We start from the raw sequence: 21,127 nt of genomic DNA, 5'->3' as shown, positions 1-21,127 counted from the left end.
CAGCAAATAATCAATTACTTAGATTAGATTAGATAGTACTTTATTTATTCCTTCTGGAGAGTTCCATCGGGAAAATTAAAATTTTCAGCACAATCCCATTCAAGATCAGACAAACATTACAGGGAGACAGAACAGGATCGCTGACGGGTCTGGCGGCTTTTAGCGGCCATTACAAAAAAGATGAGATACAGGTAAACAAGGGGAGGAATGGGAGAAAAAAAAAAGAATAAAATAAAATAAATTTAAAAAATCGGTCTAAGCCTGGGCCCTGGAGAGGGGGTCCAGACTGAGGCCAAGGGAAAACAACAACAACAACTCATAGCCATAGTACACATCCCTCTCACATGTGTGTAAGAGGGAAACATCAAACATCAAAGGACATGAAAGACATTTAAAGTAGCAGAGCTAATATAACCAGCCACTTCTACATACAGTGAAGTGAAGTGAATTATATTTATATAGCGCTTTTCTCAAGTGACTCAAAGCGCTTTACATAGTGACACCCAATATCTAAGTTACATTTAAACCAGTGTGGGTGACACTGGGAGTAGGTGGGTAAAGTGTCTTGCCCAAGGACACAACTGCAGTAACTAGGATGGCAGAAGCGGGAATCGAACCAGCTATGAATAAAAAGTAAAAGAAACATATACACTGTGGTGGCCTCTGCGGTGTTCCACGCCATCGTCTGCTGGGGTGGCGGGAGCATGGCCAAAGACAGGAGCAGACCCAACAAAGCAACCAAGAGAGCCGAGTTCACTCCACTTATCCTCATCGAGAGTTTGATGGCTACTCAGTTGTTGCTAGACAGAACTCTTAGGGCTCAATTATGAAAACAGAAAGTTGCAGGACTGTCAACTCTGCTGCAAGTGTTCCCCTGGTGGGTGGAGTTGTTTATCATGTCATGGCTTCTGCCAATGCCATCCAGTTGTTTTTGTATTTTTTCCTTGCACGTCTTGAAACTTCCCGAGTTTGTTTGATAGCTGTTTTTGTTAGATGTTCTGTTTTTTTGTAAATATACTTGTGTTACCTTGCATCTTGGGAGTCTTCTAGCTGTCTTGCACAGCGCACAAGGACAAAATGATTCAAAATGATTCGGAAATGTTTTTTTTTTGATAATTATTTAGTTTATTAAATTCTCAATGATTATTATGTTTTTGAAATAGTTGTTGCTATTCAAACAATTTTTAAAGATGATTACATTTGTAATGTTTTCTTATAATTACATTTATTGAATACGTTTTTGTCAGTTATTTTATTCATACAATCATTTATTGATAATTATTGTAAATGTTGACTTCTTGATAATTATTTCATCTATGAAATCATTTTTTGATTATTTTTTGCATGCACAATTGTGGTATTCCTGAAATAATTTCTTGACAGTTGTTTTATTTATAAAATAATGTATTGATAATTATTATATTTATTACATAATCTCTTAACATATATTATATTTATTAAATAATGTTTTGATGGTTAGTTTTAAAATAATTTCTTGATAATTATTTTATATTAGAAATAAATTATTGGTAATCATATAGAAATAATTTCGTATTTTTGAGATTCATGCAGATCTGAAATACACAAAAGTGAGAAAAGTAGATTTTTCATATTGGGGCACCTTTAATGCTCTATTTCAAGGGGTTTCAAACTTTTTCCCCCAAGTAACACCTCAAACAAAACTTAGCTCGTCAAGTACCACCATCATGACCAACATTAAAATACAGCAGCGAAGTAGGCCTAGGTATTCATTACAAACAAAGCAGAGGTTTTATTTAACACATATATTTAATATTTTTGGCCTTTGTAACATTACACACAGTTTAAACAGTAACACAGTGGTTGAATATGGGAAAATAAAACACTGTCCTTTAATCAATTGATTTGCGTACTACTATTAGACCTGGGCTTTCCAACTCCGCCCGCCAGACGTCTTAGCATTGAACCTGGATCCGCCAATATGATGTATAACGCATTATTAAAATTACCAGAAATCTTGAACCATTGAAAGTTTTCCAATGGTTGGAATCTGCGGTTTTGAGTGACATAAAGGTTATTAGGGTAAACTCCGTCACATTAACTTCAAGCAAACAAGGCAAGAAGCAGAGTGGGTGGGATTTGTTTACAGCAGCCATCCTCAGACGTGAATTTCAGGGGGTGGGGACACGACATGGAAGCAGATTTCTACAACAAAGTTCTATTATATGAATTGTTCTTATATGAATCCTTGGGTGGGGCAGCATGGTGGAAGAGGGGTTAGTGCGTCTGCCTCGCAATACGAAGGTCCTGTGGTTCAATCCCGGGCTCAGGATCTTTCTGTGTGGAGTTTGCATGTCCTCCCCATGACTGCGTGGGTTCCCTCCGGGTACTCCGGCTTCCTCCTACCTCCAAAGACATGCACCTGGGGATAGGTTGATTGACAACACTAAATTGGCCCTAGTGTGTGAATGTTAGTGTGAATGTTGTCTGTCTCTCTGTGTTGGCCCTGCGATGAGGTGACGACTTGTCCAGGGTGTACACCGCCTTCCGCCCGATTGTAGCTGAGATAGGCCCCAGCGCCCACCCCACGACCCCAAAGGGAATAAGCGGTAGAAAATTAATGGATTGATGGATGGATGGAATCCTTGGGTGTTTTATGTCCTTTGGGTTCATATTTTGTTGTTTGTTGCATATTTGTTGCATTTTGCTTTAATGTAAAAGATCTATGTCAAGATGGTTGTCTGGAAAATTCAAGAGCCGTTCATTTTTTCTTAATATTCAGTGTTTTAGCGTTCATAGTTGATATTACAAATCCCAATTATTCATATTCATGTGTGTTCAGCGAAAAAGGTGTACAATTCCATTTTGGTTTCTGAGGTGGTCTGTCAAAATATTGTGTTTGTATTGTGTGTTAAGTGTTAACCCTTTTCTACAGCATTTTAGGAGTTTATTTCACTAAGGCTGAATAACCTACACATTTAAAGTGTTCCTTAAAAAAGGGAACCAAGCACACTGCGCCCACTTTTGCTTCAAAATAAACCTTGTCATTCAATGAGCATTTTTAATTACACATCCTGTTTGCACACTTTGGTAGGAGAAAAGAGAGAGATGTGGCTTAAAACTAGTAGTGGCGTGTCATTTATTCCTCTTAAATGAGCTGTGAGTGTGTGTGATGCTTTTATTTAATGATAAATTACACAGCATAGCATAAAGACAATAATCTCACTGAGAGGAGATCTCATTCATAAATAAAGCTCAATTTAAAGGCCTACTGAAACCCACTACTACCGACCACGCAGTCTGATAGTTTATATATCAATGATGAAATATTAACATTGCAACACATGCCAATACGGCCGCTTTAGTTCACTAAATTGCAATTTTAAAATGATGACGCTTATGTTGACGCGTGCTTGTGACGTTATTGGTTGGAGCGGACATTTTATCACAGCACCACTCACGGCTAAAAGTCGTCCGATTTAATCGCATAATTACACAGTAATTTGGACATCTGTGTTGCTGAATCTTTTGCAATGTGTTCAATTAATAATGGAGAAGAATGCTGTTGGTGGAAAGCGTTGGATTGCAGCTGCCTTTAGCAACCAAAACACAGCCGGTGTTTCTTTGTTTGTTGTGAAGCTTTAATATGGAACAGAGCGTTCAAGCGAACATGTTTCCAGACCACATGTCAACCGGCAGGTTTCAGTGAGAAAATTGTGGTAATAAGTTGCCCCTTACCGGAGACATCAGCGAAGCTTGCGTCCTCCTGCAGCAGCTGTCAAAAAGGCAGCTGCGACTTTCTTGGCTCCTCCATGGCTTCCATCAGAGACACTGGCGGTCACCACACCCCTCCGACATTCAGGTATGACTTTATAATCTCACTAAAACACTAGTAACACACTAATCAGACAAAGGATTTTCCAGAATTATCCTAGTAAATGTTTCTAATAACATCTGAATCGCTCTCACTGCCCGCGCCTTTTCTTTTCTTTTTTTCTTTCTTTCTACTGCTTCACTCTAACTTTCCTCATCCACGAATCCTTCATCCTCGCTCAAATTAATGGGGAAATCGTCGCTTTCTCGGTCCGAATCGGCTATGATTATAAACAATGGGAGGATGTGAGGAGCCCTACAACCCGTGATGTCACGCGCATATCGTCTGCTACTTCCGGTACAGGCAAGGCTTTTTTGTTAGCCACCAAAAGTTGCGAACTTTATCGTTGATGTTCACTACTAAATCCTTTCAGCAAAATTATGGCAATATCGCGAAATTATCAAGTATGACACATAGAATGGACCTGCTATCCCCGTTTAAATAAGAAAATCTATTTTCAGTAGGCCTTTTAAATGTTGCCAGTCATATTAGTGGAACAAATATCTCACCTCCGTTTTTATCGCAGTAGTTTTCATAGTCATACAAGTTATATAACTGCTCTATCATAAAGATGAACACGGAATTGATTTGGTTTTACAGGACTGTGACTGTTAAAAAGATGTTTAATTTTATTAAGTTAAGCAGGGGGCTTCACGGTGGAAGAGGGGTTGGTGCGCCCGCCTCACAATACGAAGGTCCTGATTAGTCAGGGTTCAATCCCGGGCTCGGGATCTTTCTGTGTGGAGTTTGCATGTTCTCCCCGTGAATGCGTGGGTTCCCTCCGGGTACTCCGGCTTCCTCCCACTTCCAAAGACATGCACCTGGGGATAGGTTGATTGGCAACACTAAATTGGCCCTAGTGTGTGAATGTGAGTGTGAATGTTGTCTGTCTATCTGTGTTGGCCCTGCAATGAGGTGACGACTTGTCGAGGTTGTACCCCGCCTTCCGCCCGATTGTAGCTGAGAAAGGCACCGGCGCCCCCCGCAACCCCAAAAGTGAATATGTGGTAGAAAATGGATGGATGGAAGTTAAGCAGGACATATTTCTATTTAAGATTAGTTTTTTTTTTTTTAAAGGGACATTTCATAAAACACAAGACTACACATGGTTACAAAAGCCAGATTTAGCCAGAAGGCCAGTTTGCATATGTAGTCCCCTGGCCACGATGTAAAAAAGGGAGTAAAATTAAAATTTCAAAGAAAAAGAAAAGAAAGAGAGAAAAAGAAAAAAAAATCACACAATACATATACGATATCTATCCATCCATTTCCCGCTTGTCCCGTTCAGGCGCTGGCGGTGCTGAAGCCTATCCCAGCTGCATTCGGGCGGAAGGCGGGGTACATATAATAAAAAATATAATACAACATCACAACATAGTATTTATATTTATATTCATTACATCAAAACAGGCTCATCTTTTGGTGCTGGCAGCTGTAGGCGTTGATAAGTTATATTTTCTTTTTTTTGTGAAGGCCTTAAGACAAGAAAAACTCAAATGTGCACTTAATTCTTACTATACTTACTGTCACCAAGTTTCGAATAAATCAATGACTTGCAGTTCAGTAAAACCTTCCCATTTGACATTCTGACTACAACGTTGCATTTGTACCCAAATATTCGGGTATTTTTTAAAGAAAAAGTTATTTATGAGGCGGTATAGCTCGGTTGGTAGAGTGGCCGTGCTAGCGACTCGAAAATTCAAGGTTCGATCCCCGCTTGCGCCATCCTAGTCACTGCCGTTGTGTCCTTGGGCAAGACACTTTACCCACCTGCTCCCAGTGCCACCTACATTGGTTTAAATGTAACTTAGATATTGGCTTTCACTATGTAAAAGTGCTTTATGTCACTAGAGAAAAGTGCTATATAAATATAATTCACTTCACTTCACACGTATGCAAGTGAATGAAAACCTGCGATTAATCATAATTATTCACAGAATTATAGTTTAATTAATCTGTTTTAAAAAACAATCACTGTTAAGATCCGTACTCCGATCTTCCCATATTATAGTTGCATTTTTATTCACTACCGTCGTTCTACCCTCATACTTCCTGTTTAGTCATTACCATGGTTACTCATCAGTTCACCTGCTGCTCACGCCCCGCACACCTGCTACAGATAATCACCGTCACTTTATAAGCCGTCCTCTTTTGTTTGTTCAGCCTGGGTTCATAATTTGCTTTCACGCAACGAGTTACGCCTGCACTCTGTCATCGTATGTATATTCTCGCTCAGCCATTTGTTTATTCCAGCTCTCATGCTGTATGTTTTGTTTTACTCTTTAATGTGTCTATGTGCCAGTTTAGTTCTCATTTTTGTATATCCTAGCTTTTATGCTAGCGTCCTTTGTTTGTTTTTTTCTACTAGCTCCAGCATTTTTGTTATATAGCTCTTTTTGTTATTTAAATAAATTGTAAATATCTTACCTTTGCTGTGTTCACTTGACGCATCCTCGAGGGAATCGAACCCGGAATCACAATGCCGAACCGGCGTAACAGTATGAAACCAGCAAAAAAGAATTCCCTCGCGTCGAACCAGAAGACGGAACCCTTCGATTTAGGGTTGTGGTTGGAGCTCATGGCTTGGGAGCAGGAAAGACTCGGCTGTGGGCCTGAAGTTTCCTCCGAAGCCGAAGAGGCGGGGGGTCTAGTGGAGAGGTCCTCCGCGCGGCAGTAATGTTCCAGCACCACTTATTCCTCCCCATGGACACAGCAACTGTCATTCCATTCAGGATTCACCTTCCACTACCGGTAATCCTGCTTGTTTTTTTTTTTCAATCATTCCTTCGGTTGTTGTGGTGAAGAAGGAGCTGAGCCGGAAGGCAAAGCTCTCAATTTACCGGTCGATCTACGTTCCCATCCTCACCTATGGTCATGAGCTTTGGGTCATGACCGAAAGGATAAGATCACGGGTACAAGCGGCCGAAATGAGTTTCCTCCGCCGTGTGGCGGGGCTCTCCCTTAGAGATAGGGTGAGAAGCTCTGTCATCCGGGAGGAACTCAAAGTAAAGCCGCTGCTCCTTCACATCGAGAGGAGCCAGATGAGGTGGTTCGGGCATCTGGTCAGGATGCCACCCGAACGCCTCCCGAGGGAGGTGTTTAGGGCACGTCCAACCGGTAGGAGGCCACGGGGAAGACCCAGGACACGTTGGGAAGACTATGTCTCCCGGCTGGCCTGGGAACGCCTCGGGATCCCCCGGGAAGAGCTAGAAGAAGTGGCTGGGGAGAGGGAAGTCTGGGCTTCCCTGCTTAGGCTGCTGCCCCCGCGAGCCGACCTCGGATAAGCGGAAGAAGATGGATGGATGGATGGATTCCTTCGGCCGCCATGACACCATCTCAGACTGTAGTGATGACATGTGGGGAACACCCACCGGTGACGCTGCACTGCCCCCTGTCGTCGATATCTTTGCTGAAGATTTTTATATTGTGGACAGTAAATCTAGCTCTCAACAACTTTCTAACAATAACATTTATGATAAAATACAAAATTATCAGGACAATTTTTCTTTTTATTATTCTGGTAATTCACAATCTGCTTCTCCTACACCTCCTTTAAAACCTAATTCTCCGGCCAAGTCCAAGGTGTTTCCTCCCTTTTCCAAAGGAAATTCTGGTCAAATTAAAGGGGAGGAGTCGGCCCGCCTCCAAACCTCCCACCACCCTCCCTTAAGGTCAGTCCCTGACCATAGGGAACGGGTCTGGGATCCCTGTCTGGAGGGAGGGGCTATGGCCTATAGCTGTGCTACGGAGGTAGCACAGATACTACCCTCTAAACCACAGCCACCATGCAGACCACCTTTTACCTGTTTTTCCCCAGGCCAAGTCTCAACGGCCTTGCAGACCTCCTCCACAGGTATTCCGGTTAGCACCTACACGTAGGCAAACTTCACCGGTTCTTCAAACTGTCAAACCGCAACCTCCTTTGAGGCCACCCTTACCTGTTTTTTGGCCCGTTAAACCACTAGCTCCTCCTAGGCCGCCGCCACCTGTATTCCGCTTAGCTCTTCCCTGTAGACCTCCACCTGTGTTTCCCCCGGCCAATTCTCTACGGCCAAGTATACCTCCTCCACCAGTGTTTAGTATTGCTAGATCATTACCTCCAGCACATCCTCCACCACCGGTGTTCAGCACTTCTCCCATCCTGGTTCTCAAACCAGCACATGACACTAACATGGTTCACACACCAGCAGTTTTTTCGGGCCTGGTTCTCACACCAGTTTTGGACTCTCGTCTGGTTCTCGCACCAGAGACTGACTCTAAGCTGGTTCTCACGCCAGCACCAACTCCAGTTCCTAAGCTGGAGCCCACTCCAGTACCAGCTCCGCGCCGCCAAGCGCCGGTACCAGCTCCACGCCGCCAGGCACCGCCAACGACGGGGCTGGAACGCACGCCAGCGTCGACGGCGGGGCTGGAACGCACGCCAGCGTCGACGGCGGGTCCAGCCAGCGTCGACGGCGGGGCTGGAACGCACGCCAGCGTCGACGGCGGGGCTGGAATGCACGCCAGCGTCGACGACAAGGCTGGGGCCCATGCCATCACCACCGACGACTACGCCTGCATTCACGCCAATGACGACTCCTGCGGCTTCCATGCCGCCTATGACGCCTTCTGCGGTTTCCACGCCGCCAATGACCCCTTCTTTGGCTGCAGCACCCACATCATCCTCGCCAGCTGCACTCGGGCCTGCTTTGGCTGCAGTCCCTGCACCCTCGTCTGCTGCTTCCAAGGATGCCATGTCTACGGTGCTGAAGCGTCATCCTCCACGTCTGCCACGGGTGTGGCCTCTGCGAGGTCGTCCGCCTCGCCGCGCACCTCATCCTGCAAGGCGGCCACTGATGTGGCCTTTTCAAGGTCGGCCGCCAAAACTCTTTCGGCAACGGCGTTCCATCCGCCGCTGCCACATTGACTGTCCTCGGTGGATTCGGGGACATGCGACCTGGTGACCCTCCACCGTGGCCTCCCTCCGCCCTCCCTTCATTTGTGGACTTCCTGGTTTTGGGGAGGGGGTTCAAGTTTGTGTTTATGATTTTGGGACATCTGGGATCTGTCTTTTTGGGGGGGGATACTGTTAAGATCCGTACTCCGATCTTCCCATATTATAGTTTGTTGCATTTTTATTCACTCCGTCGTTCTACCCTCATACTTCCTGTTTAGTCATTACCATGGTTACTCATCAGTTCACCTGCTGCTAACGCCCCGCACACCTGCTACAGATAATCACCGTCACTTTATAAGCCGTCCTCTTTTGTTTGTTCAGCCTGGGTTCATAATTTGCTTTCACGCAACGAGTTACGCCTGCACGCTGTCATCGTATGTATATTCTCGCTAGCTTTTCACGCTCAGCCATTTGTTTATTCCAGCTCTCATGCTGTATGTTTTGTTTTACTCTTTAATGTGTCTATGTGCCAGTTTAGTTCTCATTTTTGTATATCCTAGCTTTTATGCTAGCGTCCTTTGTTTGTTTTATTCTACTAGCTCCAGCATTTTTGTTATATAGCTTTTTATTTAAATAAATTGTAATTATCTTACCTTTGCTGTGTTCACTTGACGCATCCTCGAGGAAATCGAACCCGGCATCACAATGCCGAACCGGCGTAACAATCACTCCCCTAACCAATGTGGCCCCAGGTCTGCAACAGTTGGAGCCTGCGTACCAAACTAATGGTACACATTCCACCTTTATAGAATCACTGCTTTGTTTAATTGATCTATTCCTTTTATAATTACATGATTACATCAGTAATCATGTAATTTAATTTAAAAATATTTAATTTAATAAAACTATCAATTAAAGGCCTACTGAAACCCACTACTACCGACCACGCAGTCTGATAGTTTATATATCAATGATGAAATCTTAACATTGCAACACATGCCAAAACGGCCTTTTTAGTTTACTAAATTGCAATTTTAAATTTCGCGTGAAGTATCCTGTTGAAAATGTCGCGGTATGATGACGTGTGCGCGTGACGTCACGGATTGTAGCGGACATTTTGTTCCAGCCCCGATCCCAGCTATAAGTCGTTTGCTTTAATCGCATAATTACTCAGTATTCTGGACATCTGTGTTGCTGAATCTTTTGCAATTTGTTCAATTAATAATGGAGACGTCAAAGAAAAAAGATGTAGGTGGGAAGCGGTGTATTGCGGCCGCCTTTAACAACACAAACACAGCCGGTGTTTCCTTGTTTACATTCCCAAAAGATGACGGTGAAGCTTTAATATGGAACAGAGCGGTCAAGCGAACATGGTTCCCTACCACATGTCAATCGGCAGGTTTCGGTGAAAAAATTGTGATAATAAGTCTGCTCTTACTGTAGACATGAGCGGCGAGCTTGCATCGTTCCTCCTGCACCAATCAAAAAAGGCAGCTGCGACTCTCTTGCCTACTCCCACTGGCCGCCCCCAACCGTCGGATGCATCCACTGTTGTTGGAGGGAGAAAAAAAAAAATCGCAGCCCGGTCCGACCGGCTGCCTTCGCCTCGTCAAGAAACGTGGCTTCCCTCTGAGACAATGGCGGTCACCACACCCGTGGCCACGCCTGTCCGACTTTCAGGCTGTACAGGTGCGACCACTAAAACACTAGTAACACAATAAGCAGATAAGGGATTTTCCAGAATTATCCTAGTAAATTTGTCTAACATCTGAATCGCTCTGCAGTCTAGTTTTTTTTTTTGTAGTCCTTCACTCTCACTTTCCTCATCCACAAATCTTTCATTCTCCCTCAAATTAATGGGGAAATCGTCGCTTTCTCGGTCCGAATCGCTCTCGATGCTGGTGGCCATGATTGTAAACAATGTGCGGATGTGTGGAGCTCCACAACTGGTGACGTCACGCGCACATCGCCTGCTACTTCCGGTACAGGCAAGGCTTTTTTATGAGCGACCAAAAGTTGCGAACTTTATCGTGGATGTTCTCTTCTAAATCCTTTCAACAAAAATATGGCGATATAGTGAAATGATTAAGTATGACACATAGAATGGACCTGCTATCCCCGTTTAAATAAGAAAATCTCATTTCAGTAAGCCTTTAAGGTGCACATGTAATATGAATTATATTATATTTATTTTTTGTATTAGTACCTTATGTGGCAACCTAAGGTAACAATCATAGTGTGTTAAAGACGACACAGTTGCTTGTTTTGGTCACTTCACAAAATAATGAAGTGTAGTTTTGCGTCTGGCTAGCAGTTAGCAGCAGTCAGAGAAGTAAACATTGCCAGCGTAAGGAATGCATGGTGGCCGTTTGTGGCTTCTTCTTATTACACTGGTGGTACACAGCAGTCTGACACGCTGGGGTGTGTGTGTGTGTGTGTGTGTGTGTGTGTGTGTGTGTGTATATACATAAACTCCTACATACTACTTCAGTCTATATTGTTAAGGCTTTGACCACGTGCGTGCGAGTGAGCAAACAGTAGGAATATTGAAGGCGATCAAGAAACTTTCTAAAGCTAAAGGCCCCGCCTACCAGCAGATGCTCTGGCGGCCTCCGTGGATGCCCGCCTCCAGACATGCTGACGGCCAGTTATTTACAAGCAAGCCTGATGTAAATTATTACTAGCATGACTAAGTAGGGACTTTATGTTTATTATATTGATCTAGTTTGGCTCCTGGGTACCTCCCACAAGCATCTTTTATAACTGGATGTGGACAATATGCTAGGCTATAGGTTAGCCTCTTCTTGAAAAGGTCCTCTTCTCTTAAAAATGGCAAACAAATGATTCATTTTTGTCACTTTTGTACAACAACAATCTAATTTTGCATGTGTGATTTTGCACAATTCAAATTTATGCAATGTTTGTTTCGGGTCATATTTGTCAAGTTGTCAACTCTCCCATTTCCCACCGGGCCCTCCTGTTTTAATTGTTCCCCAATTTTCACTTTTGTGAAGGGAAAGCTCTTCGGGTCTGCCTGGCAACGTTCAAGACTTTCAAAGTGGAAGTGAAATAACACGGCTGCACCACAAGAGGCAGTCACCAGAATGTTCTCCCCCTCCCGGTTATTATTTTTTCTCGTTTCTAAATCTTTAAATACAAAAGTTAATTACCTTACTGTATATTTATCAGTGTTTTTTAAAATTAATTCAAAGGTACATCTGACTTTAACTTTGAGGATTTGTTTTTTCTTTGTAAAAGAAAATCATATTCATGTTTTCTAAAGTCAAAACATTGGAAAGGATAAGTGTTACAACCATACTTGCGAACCTTGAGACCTTCAAATTCTGGGGAGATGTAGTAAATATTTTTAAGTATTTCTTTATATATATATATATATATATATATATATATATATATATATATATATATATATATATATATATATATATATATATATATATATATAGTGAATGTTGTCTGTCCATCTGTTGGCCCTGCGATGAGGTGGGGACTTGTCCAGGGTGTACCCCGCCTTCCGCCCGATTGTAGCTGACATAGGCACCAGCGCCCCCAGTTACACCAAAGGGAATAAGCGGTAGAAAATGGATGGATGGATGGCTGGATGTGTATATATATATATATATATATATATATATATATATATATATATATATATATATATGAGTATGTATATGTATGTGGAGAGGGGCGTGGTCCACGCGTTTCCTGCGGGCGGGGTGTGTTGATACCTCAGCTGGAATGAGTTATCTAATCACCTGTTCCCTGTATCAGCAGCGTTGGAAACCATGAGAGGGGGCTGGCGAACGAGAGTGGGACTGTTAAGACAAAAGAGCGAGCTGAAAAGACAATCTTGTGCATCAGCTGAAAAGCTAAAAGAGTTTGGAACATTGATTATTGTGAAAACATTAAACTATTGTAACCACTGCGCCAGGGTGTGGTGTTTCCCGTGACGCAAACGAGGATCTGGGTCAGAGACCTCCACAATATATATACATATATGTATGTATAAATAAATATAAATGAGTATATCCATTCGACCGCCATGTTCAATGCAGAAGTCTGAAAGGCTGATCTACAAAATTTGCAGGCAGCATACCTCCTACCCTTTGTGCTGTCCTGGATGAACTGAAATTATTTTTTCCAATCATTTTGGAACTTGCAAGTGTTCTTCTTCTTCTTACACGTCGTCGCCATGTCTCTTTTTTGTTCTTCTGTTTAATCTCGGTTATGTTTTTGGACATTACTACTTGCGGTAGTTTTGAAGCAATGCATGATGGGAATCCGGATGTTGTGTGTCGAAATAGCTCCATGCCTGCCCACTTTATGGGTTATAGATAAACCTATGGATAACGGAGACATGTGTAATTGTCTCCTTCTCAGGTAAGAGAGGACGCTAAAGGCAGTGCCTTTTAGGCACACTCCCAATATTGTTGTCCGGGTGGAAATCGGGAGAAATTTGGGAGACTGGTTGCCCCGAGAGATTTTTGGCAGGGGCACTAAAATTCGTGAGTTTCCCGGGAAAATCGGGAGGGTTGGCAAGTATGGTTACAACTTGCAGCTAAACACACATTTTGTGGGGGGTTTTCATTAAAATGACCCCAGAGGAGTACCAGTGATGCCAAAAAGGACGATTGTGGTGATAACCATAGAAGATATGTAAAATTAAAACCGGGCAGATTGTGTCCCGCGAGGGAAATTATTAACTCCATTATTGAAGGGAAGAAATGATTCACGAGTTTTAAAGAGGAATTAAGTTGATGTTTGAAAGACTCTGGATTTTTTTAATAGGAGGTGAGCGAGAGTGTGTGCGAAATCACGAGGTGTGTGTGTGTGTGTGTGTGTGTGTGTGCGTGTGTGTGTGTGTGTGTGTGTTTGTGTGTGTGCCCAGATATTAGCTGGACTAATGACTATAATTACACAAAGAACTCTACAAAGTGCCCACTGCTCGTGTGGGAGGTTAATGATGGAGTGTGAAAGACAGAAAAAGATGCTGAGGAGGAGTAAAAGCAGACAATAAGAAACAACCTCTAAATGGTGAATAAACCAAATCTGGTTCTTAGTGTGAATATCTGCCTTATTAAAAACGAGAAATATACATGATGCAAAGTCATTTTTATTTATTTTGCAAACATGTGATGCAGGCAAACTGTTGTCTTCATGTTTCAATAACAAAGACGCTCTTGAAGAGACACCACTGAGAGGACTCGCTCGGCTCCTAATTTAATCAAATGTTACAAAATCTGATTGTGTTTTGGCCTCTGGGTGACTAGAACAACATGCTACGTTCAGCCAATTGTAAGTGACTGCACACACACACAAACACACACGCACACACACACAAACACTCACGCACGCATGCACGCACACACACACGAACGAATTGTGTTAATTTCAGACAGTGTTGTCATGGCAACTAGTCGCAGCTATTGAATGAAATGTCAAGGCATTCAGACAAAGCTAGACACACGCACACACACACACACACCCGTACACAAGCGTACGAGTGTGTATAGGACATATCAAGTCAACGTGGCTGCCAAAACGAGGAGGGTTAGTGGCCACGGGGGTCTTTAAAAGAGACAGACGTGTTTGTTGCTCGTTGTTTGAGTTCATGTTTGAACTTATTCAAAGTTTGTTCTGTTATTTTGGGTTGGGGAGTGTTCTGTCGTGACTCAAAACACTAATGGCAAAAATATTTCAAATTAAAGTTAGTAGTAAAAAGAAGTTCCTGGTTCCCAGTGGACAATGTACACTTTGGAACTACAGCATATACATTCAGTATACGTCACATCTACTTCATTCTGGTTCAAAGGAGGAGTTAAATCGGGACTTAAACCACACAGAAGAGTGGGGAAAATACCACATTAACAGTTTGTAGTATTATTTGGTAGTTACTTAGCGTGATACTTCCTGCTTTGTAGAGAAAAATTAGGATTAAACGGATGGGATGGTACCATCTTTTAATCTTAGTCGGGGGAACAACTCAAACAAAAGAATACAAGTGGAACAATTACATAAAGGGCCGTATTTTTGTTAGTTTGTTTATTAGCTGCAGGCTACTTCCTGGTTTGTGAATAACGTAAGACAACGAAAATGGATGATTTCTTTTATCAGAGTCTTTTAAAATGTACTTTAACATCACAACTTAAATTTAGGAGCGAAAGATAGAAAATTGCCATACATTTGACAGTTTTTATAGTGTATCCTTTTGTTTTTTGGCTACAGGCTACTTCCTGGTTCATGGACAACAACATAGAACGACACAACTGGACCAGTCTTTATATTTAAGTCGTTTTACATTGCGACTTAAAGGCCTACTGAAACCCACTACTACCGACCACGCAGTCTGATAGTTTATATATCAATGATGAAATATTAACATTGCAACAAATGCCAACACGGCCTTTTTAGTTTACTAAATTACAATTTTAAATTTCCCCCGGAGTTTCTTGTTGAAAACGACGCGGAATGATGACGCGTGCGCGTGACGTCACGGACTGTCAGGACATATTAGCGCAGCACCATTTGCGGCTAAAAGTCGTCTCTTTTCATCGTGCAATCAAACAGTATTCTGTACATCTGTGTTGCTGAATATTTTCCAATTTGTTCAATTAATATTGGAGAAGTCAAAGTAGAAAGATGGAGGTGGGAAGCTTTAGCCTTTAGCCACACAAACACAGCCGGTGTGTCCTTGTTTAAAATTCCCGGAGGTGAAGCTTTATTATGAATCAGAGCGGTCAAGCGAACATGGTTCCCGACCACTTGTCAACCGGCAGGTTTCGGTGAGAAAATTGTGGTAAAACGTCGCTTCTTACCGGAGATCAGCTGAGGTTGCGCCGTCCATGCAGCTAACGTCGACTTCCCTCAGAGACTGGCCTCAAGACACCCGTGGACACACCCCTCCAACTATCAGGTACTATTTAATCTCATTAAAACACCAGCAACACAATAGAAAGATAAGGGATTTCCCAGAATTATCCTAGTAAATGTGTCTGAAAACATCTGAATCCGTCCCAATGTAATCACCTTTTTTTTTTAAACATTATTTTTTTTCTAGTCCTTCGCTATCAATATCATCATCCACGAATCTTTCATCCTCGCTCAAATTAATGGGGAAATTGTCGTTTTCTCGGTCCGAATAGCTCTTGCTGCTGGAGGCTCCCATTACATACAATGTGAGGACATGAGGAGCCCTCACCCTTGTGACGTCATCGTCTGCGTCTTCCAGGAAAGGCAAGGCTTTTTTATCAGCACCAAAAGTTGCAAACTTTATCGACGATGTTCTCTACTAAATCCTTTCATCCACAATATGGCAATATTGCGAAATGATCAAGTATGACACATAGAATGGACCTGCTATCACCGTTTGAATAAGAAAATCTCATTTCAGTAGGCCTTTAAATCCTAGCGCGAAAGTGAAAAAAACTGCCGTGAATTTGCCTTTTTTTGGTTAGCTTACAGGCTACTTACTGGTTTATGGAAAATAACATACGGGGGCAGCGTGGGTTGTGGGGATCGGGGAGTGAGTTCTGTCATGGCTCAAAAAACTGGTTGCAAAGATTCTTCAAAATAAAGGACTGTAAGTAGTAAGCTACTTACTGGTTCAATTCAGACCACATACAGTGTATCTGAAAAGTATTGACAGCGCTTCACATTTCCACATGTTGTTATGTTATGTTCCCTCCTCTCTGAGCTGCAACCTTATCGTGGTAGAGGAGTTTGCGTGTCCCAATGATCCTAGGAGCTATGTTGTCCGGGGGCATAAAGCCCCCTGGTAGGGTCTCCCAAGGCAAACAGGTTCTAGGTGAGGGATCAGACAAAGAGCAGCTCGAAGACCTTTATGAAGATGAAAAATCATGGACCCAGATTTCCCTCGCCCGGACGCGGGTCACCGGGGCCCCCCTCTGGAGCCAGGCCCGGAGGTGGGGCACGATGGCGAGCGCCTGGTGGCCGGGCCTGTTCCCATGGGGCCCGGCCGGGCACAGCCCGAAGAGGCAACGTGGGTCACCCCTCCAATGGTCTCACCACCCATAGCAGGGGCCATAGAGGTCGGGTGCATTGTGAGCTGGGCGACAGCCGAAGGCAGGGCACTTGGCGGTCCGATCCTCGGCTACAGAAGCTAGCTCTTGGGACGTGGAACGTCACGTCACTGGGGGGGAAAGAGCCTGAGCTAGTGCGCGAAGTCGAGAAATTCCGGCTGGATATAGTCGGACTCACTTCGACGCACAGCAAGGGCTCTGGAACCACTTCTCTCGAGAGGGATTGGACCCTCTTCCACTCTGGCGTTGCCGGCAGTGAGAGGCGACGGGCTGGGGTGGCAATTCTTGTTTCTCCCCGGCTCAAAGCCTGTACGTTGGAGTTCAACCCGGTGGACGAAAGGGTAGCCTCCCTCCGCCTTCGGGTGGAGGGACGGGTCCTGACTGTTGTTTGTGCTTATGCACCAAACGGCAGTTCAAAGTACCCACCCTTTTTGGGAACACTTGAGGGAGTACTGGAAAGTGATCCCCCGGGTGATTCCCTTGTCCTACTGGGGGACTTCAACGCTCACGTTGGCAACGACAGTGAAACCTGGAGAGGCGTGATTGGGAAGAATGGCCGCCCGGATCTGAACCCGAGTGGTGTTTTGTTATTGGACTTTTGTGCTCGTCACAGTTTGTCCATAACAAACACCATGTTCAAACATAAGGGTGTCCATATGTGCACTTGGCACCAGGACACCCTAGGCCGCAGTTCCATGATCGACTTTGTAGTTGTGTCATCGGATTTGCGGCCTCATGTTTTGGACACTCGGGTGAAGAGAGGGGCGGAGCTTTCTACCGATCACCACCTGGTGGTGAGTTGGCTGCGATGGTGGGGGAGGATGCCGGACAGACCTGGCAGGCCCAAACGCATTGTGAGGGTCTGCTGGGAACGTCTGGCAGAGTCTCCTGTCAGACAAAGTTTCAATTCCCACCTCCGGAAGAACTTTGAACATGTCACGAGGGAGGTGCTGGACATTGAGTCCGAGTGGACCATGTTCCGCACCTCTATTGTCGAGGCGGCAGATCGGAGCTGTGGCCGCAAGGTAGTTGGTGCCTGTCGGGGCGGCAATCCTAAAACCCCTTGGTGGACACCAGCGGTGAGGGATGCCATCAAGCTGAAGAAGGAGTCCTATCGGGTCCTTTTGGCTCATAGGACTCCGGAGGCAGTGGACAGGTACCGACAGGCCAAGCGGTGTGCAGCTTCAGCGGTCGCGGAAGCCATGGAAAACGACTTCCGGACGGCTTCGAAGCGATTCTGGACCACCATACGCCGCCTCAGGAAGGGGAAGCAGTGCACTATCAACACCGTGTATGGTGCGGATGGTGTTCTGCTGACCTCGACTGCGGATGTTGTGGATAGGTGGAAGGAATACTTCGAAGACCTCCTCAATCCCACCAACACGTCTTCCTTTGAGGAAGCAGTGCCTGGGGAATCTGTGGTGGACTCTTCTATTTCTGGGGCTGAGGTCGCTGAGGTAGTTAAAAAGCTCCTCGGTGGCAAGGCCCCAGGGGTGGACGAGATCCGCCCGGAGTTCCTTAAGGCTCTGGATGCTGTGGGGCTGTCTTGATTGACAAGACTTTGCAGCATCGCGTGGACATCGGGGGCGGTACCTCTGGATTGGCAGACCGGGGTGGTGGTTCCTCTCTTTAAGAAGGGGGACCGGAGGGTGTGTTCCAACTATCGTGGGATCACACTCCTCAGCCTTCCCGGTAAGGTTTATTCAGGTGTACTGGAGAGGAGGCTACGTCGGATAGTCGAACCTCGGATTCAGGAGGAACAGTGTGGTTTTCGTCCTTGTCGTGGAACTGTGGACCAGCTCTATACTCTCGGCAGGGTTCTTGAGGGTGCATGGGAGTTTGCCCAACCAGTCTTCATGTGCTTTGTGGACTTGGAGAAGGCATTCGACCGTGTCCCTCGGGAAGTCCTGTGGGGAGTGCTCAGAGAGTATGGGGTATCGGACTGTCTTATTGTGGCGGTCCGTTCCCTGTACGATCAGTGCCAGAGCTTGGTCGGCATTGCCGGCAGTAAGTCGAACACATTTCCAGTGAGGGTTGGACTCCGCCAAGGCTGTCCTTTGTCACCGATTCTGTTCATAACTTTTATGGACAGAATTTCTAGGCACAGTCAAGGCGTTGAGGGGTTCCGGTTTGGTAACCGCAGGATTAGGTCTCTGCTTTTTGCAGATGATGTGGTCCTGATGGCTTCATCTGACCGGGATCTTCAGCTCTCGCTGGATCGGTTTGCAGCCGAGTGTGAAGCGACCAGAATGAGAATCAGCACCTCCAAGTCCGAGTCCATGGTTCTCGCCCGGAAAAGGGTGGAGTGCTATCTCCGGGTTGGGGAGGAGACCCTGCCCCAAGTGGAGGAGTTCAAGTACCTAGGAGTCTTGTTCACGAGTGAGGGAAGAGTGGATCGTGAGATCGACAGGCGGATCGGTGCGGCGTCTTCAGTAATGTGGACGTTGTACCGATCCGTTGTGGTGAAGAAGGAGCTGAGCCGGAAGGCAAAGCTCTCAATTTACCGGTCGATCTACGTTCCCATCCTCACCTATGGTCATGAGCTTTGGGTCATGACCGAAAGGATAAGATCACGGGTACAAGCGGTCGAAATGAGTTTCCTCCGCCGTGTGGCGGGGCTCTCCCTTAGAGATAGGGTGAGAAGCTCTGCCATCCGGGAGGGACTCAAAGTAAAGCCGCTGCTCCTTCACATCGAGAGGAGCCAGGTGAGGTGGTTCGGGCATCTGGTCAGGATGCCACCCGAACGCCTCCCTAGGGAGGTGTTTAGGGCACGTCCAACCGGTAGGAGGCCACGGGGAAGACCCAGGACACGTTGGGAAGACTATGTCTCCCGGCTGGCCTGGGAACGCCTCGGGATCCCCCGGGAAGAGCTAGACGAAGTGGCTGGGGAGAGGGAAGTCTGGGTTTCCCTGCTTAGGCTGTTGCCCCCGCGACCCAACCTCGGATAAGCGGAAGATGATGGATGGATGGATGGATGTTATGTTACAGCCTTACTCCAAAGTGGAAGAAATAATTTTTTGTTCTCAAAATTCTACTCACAATTCCCCATAGTAACATTTTATTTTTGTTTATAAATGTTTGCAAATTTATAATTATTAGTTTTAATCACATGGATGTAAGTATTAACAGCCTTTGCTCAATACTTTGTTGATACACCATTGGCAGCAATTAATATTTGAATACGATGACACAAGCTTTGCACACCTATCTTTGGGCTGTTTCACACATTCCTCTTTGCAGCACCTTTCAAGCTCCTTCAGGTTGCATGGGAAGTGTCAGTGCACAGCCATTTTCAGATCTCTCCAGAGATCGGACATTCAATCGAAGATCTGATTCAAGTCTAGGCTCTGTCTTGGCCACTCAAGAACATTTACAGAGTTGTTCTGAAGCCATTCCTTTGATATCTTGGTTGCGTGCTTAGGGTTGTTGTCCTGCTGAAAGATGCCATGCACTGTCAGGTGTGGGACCATTTACACTATATTGCCAAAAGTATTTGGCCACCTGCCTTGACTCACATATGAATTTGAAGTGCCATCCCATTCCTAACCCATAGGGTTCAATATAATGTCTGTCCACCTTTTGCAGCTATTACAGCTTCAACTCTTCTGGGAAGGCTGCCCACAAGGTTGTGGAGTGTGTTTATAGGAATTTTCGACCATTCTTCCAAATGCTCATTGATGAGGTAGCATACTGATGTTGGTCAAGAAGGCCTGGCTCTCAGTCTCCGTTTTAATTCATCCCAAAGGTGTTCTATCGTGGTCAGGCCAGTCAAGTTCTTCCACACCAGACTCTGTCATCCATGTCTTTATGGACCTTGCTTTGTGCACTGGTGCACAGTCATGTTGGAAGAGGAAGGGGCCTGTTCCAAACTGTTCCCACAAGGTTGGGAGCATGGAATTGTCCTAAATGTTTTGGTAACCTAGACCATTCAAAGTTCCTTTCACTGGAACTAAGGGGCCAAGCCCAACTCCTGGAGCGGGCCCCTTCCTCTTCCAACATGAGTGTGCACCAGTGCTCAAAGCAAGGTCCATAAAAACATGGATGACATAGTCTGGTGTGGATGAACTTGATTGGCCTGCACAGAGTCCTGACTTGAACCCGATAGAAAAGCTTTGGGATGAATTAGAATGGAGATTGAGAGCCAGACCTTCTCGACCAACATCAGTGTGTGACCTCACCAATGCGCTTTTGGAAGAATGGTAGAAAATTCCTATAAACACACTCCGCAACCTTGTGAACAGCCTTTCCAGAAGTGTTGAAGCGTAATAGCTGCTAAAGGTGAAATTACATCATATTGAACACTATGGGTTAGGAATGGGATGGCACTTCAAGTTCATA

General features: G+C 44.9%; 1 protein-coding gene across 1 annotated transcript in view; it reads right to left on the bottom strand.

Moving 5' to 3' along the window:
• The window catches only part of stum (stum, mechanosensory transduction mediator homolog), a 47,020-nt gene that overhangs the window by 13,733 nt on the left and 12,160 nt on the right, over positions 1-21,127 (bottom strand). The gene's annotated exons all lie outside the window — the stretch shown is intronic.

This window comes from Nerophis ophidion, linkage group LG05 (assembly GCF_033978795.1).
Source record: "Nerophis ophidion isolate RoL-2023_Sa linkage group LG05, RoL_Noph_v1.0, whole genome shotgun sequence".
Taxonomy (NCBI): domain Eukaryota; kingdom Metazoa; phylum Chordata; class Actinopteri; order Syngnathiformes; family Syngnathidae; genus Nerophis; species Nerophis ophidion.
This window is presented reverse-complemented; position numbering and strand designations above follow the sequence as displayed.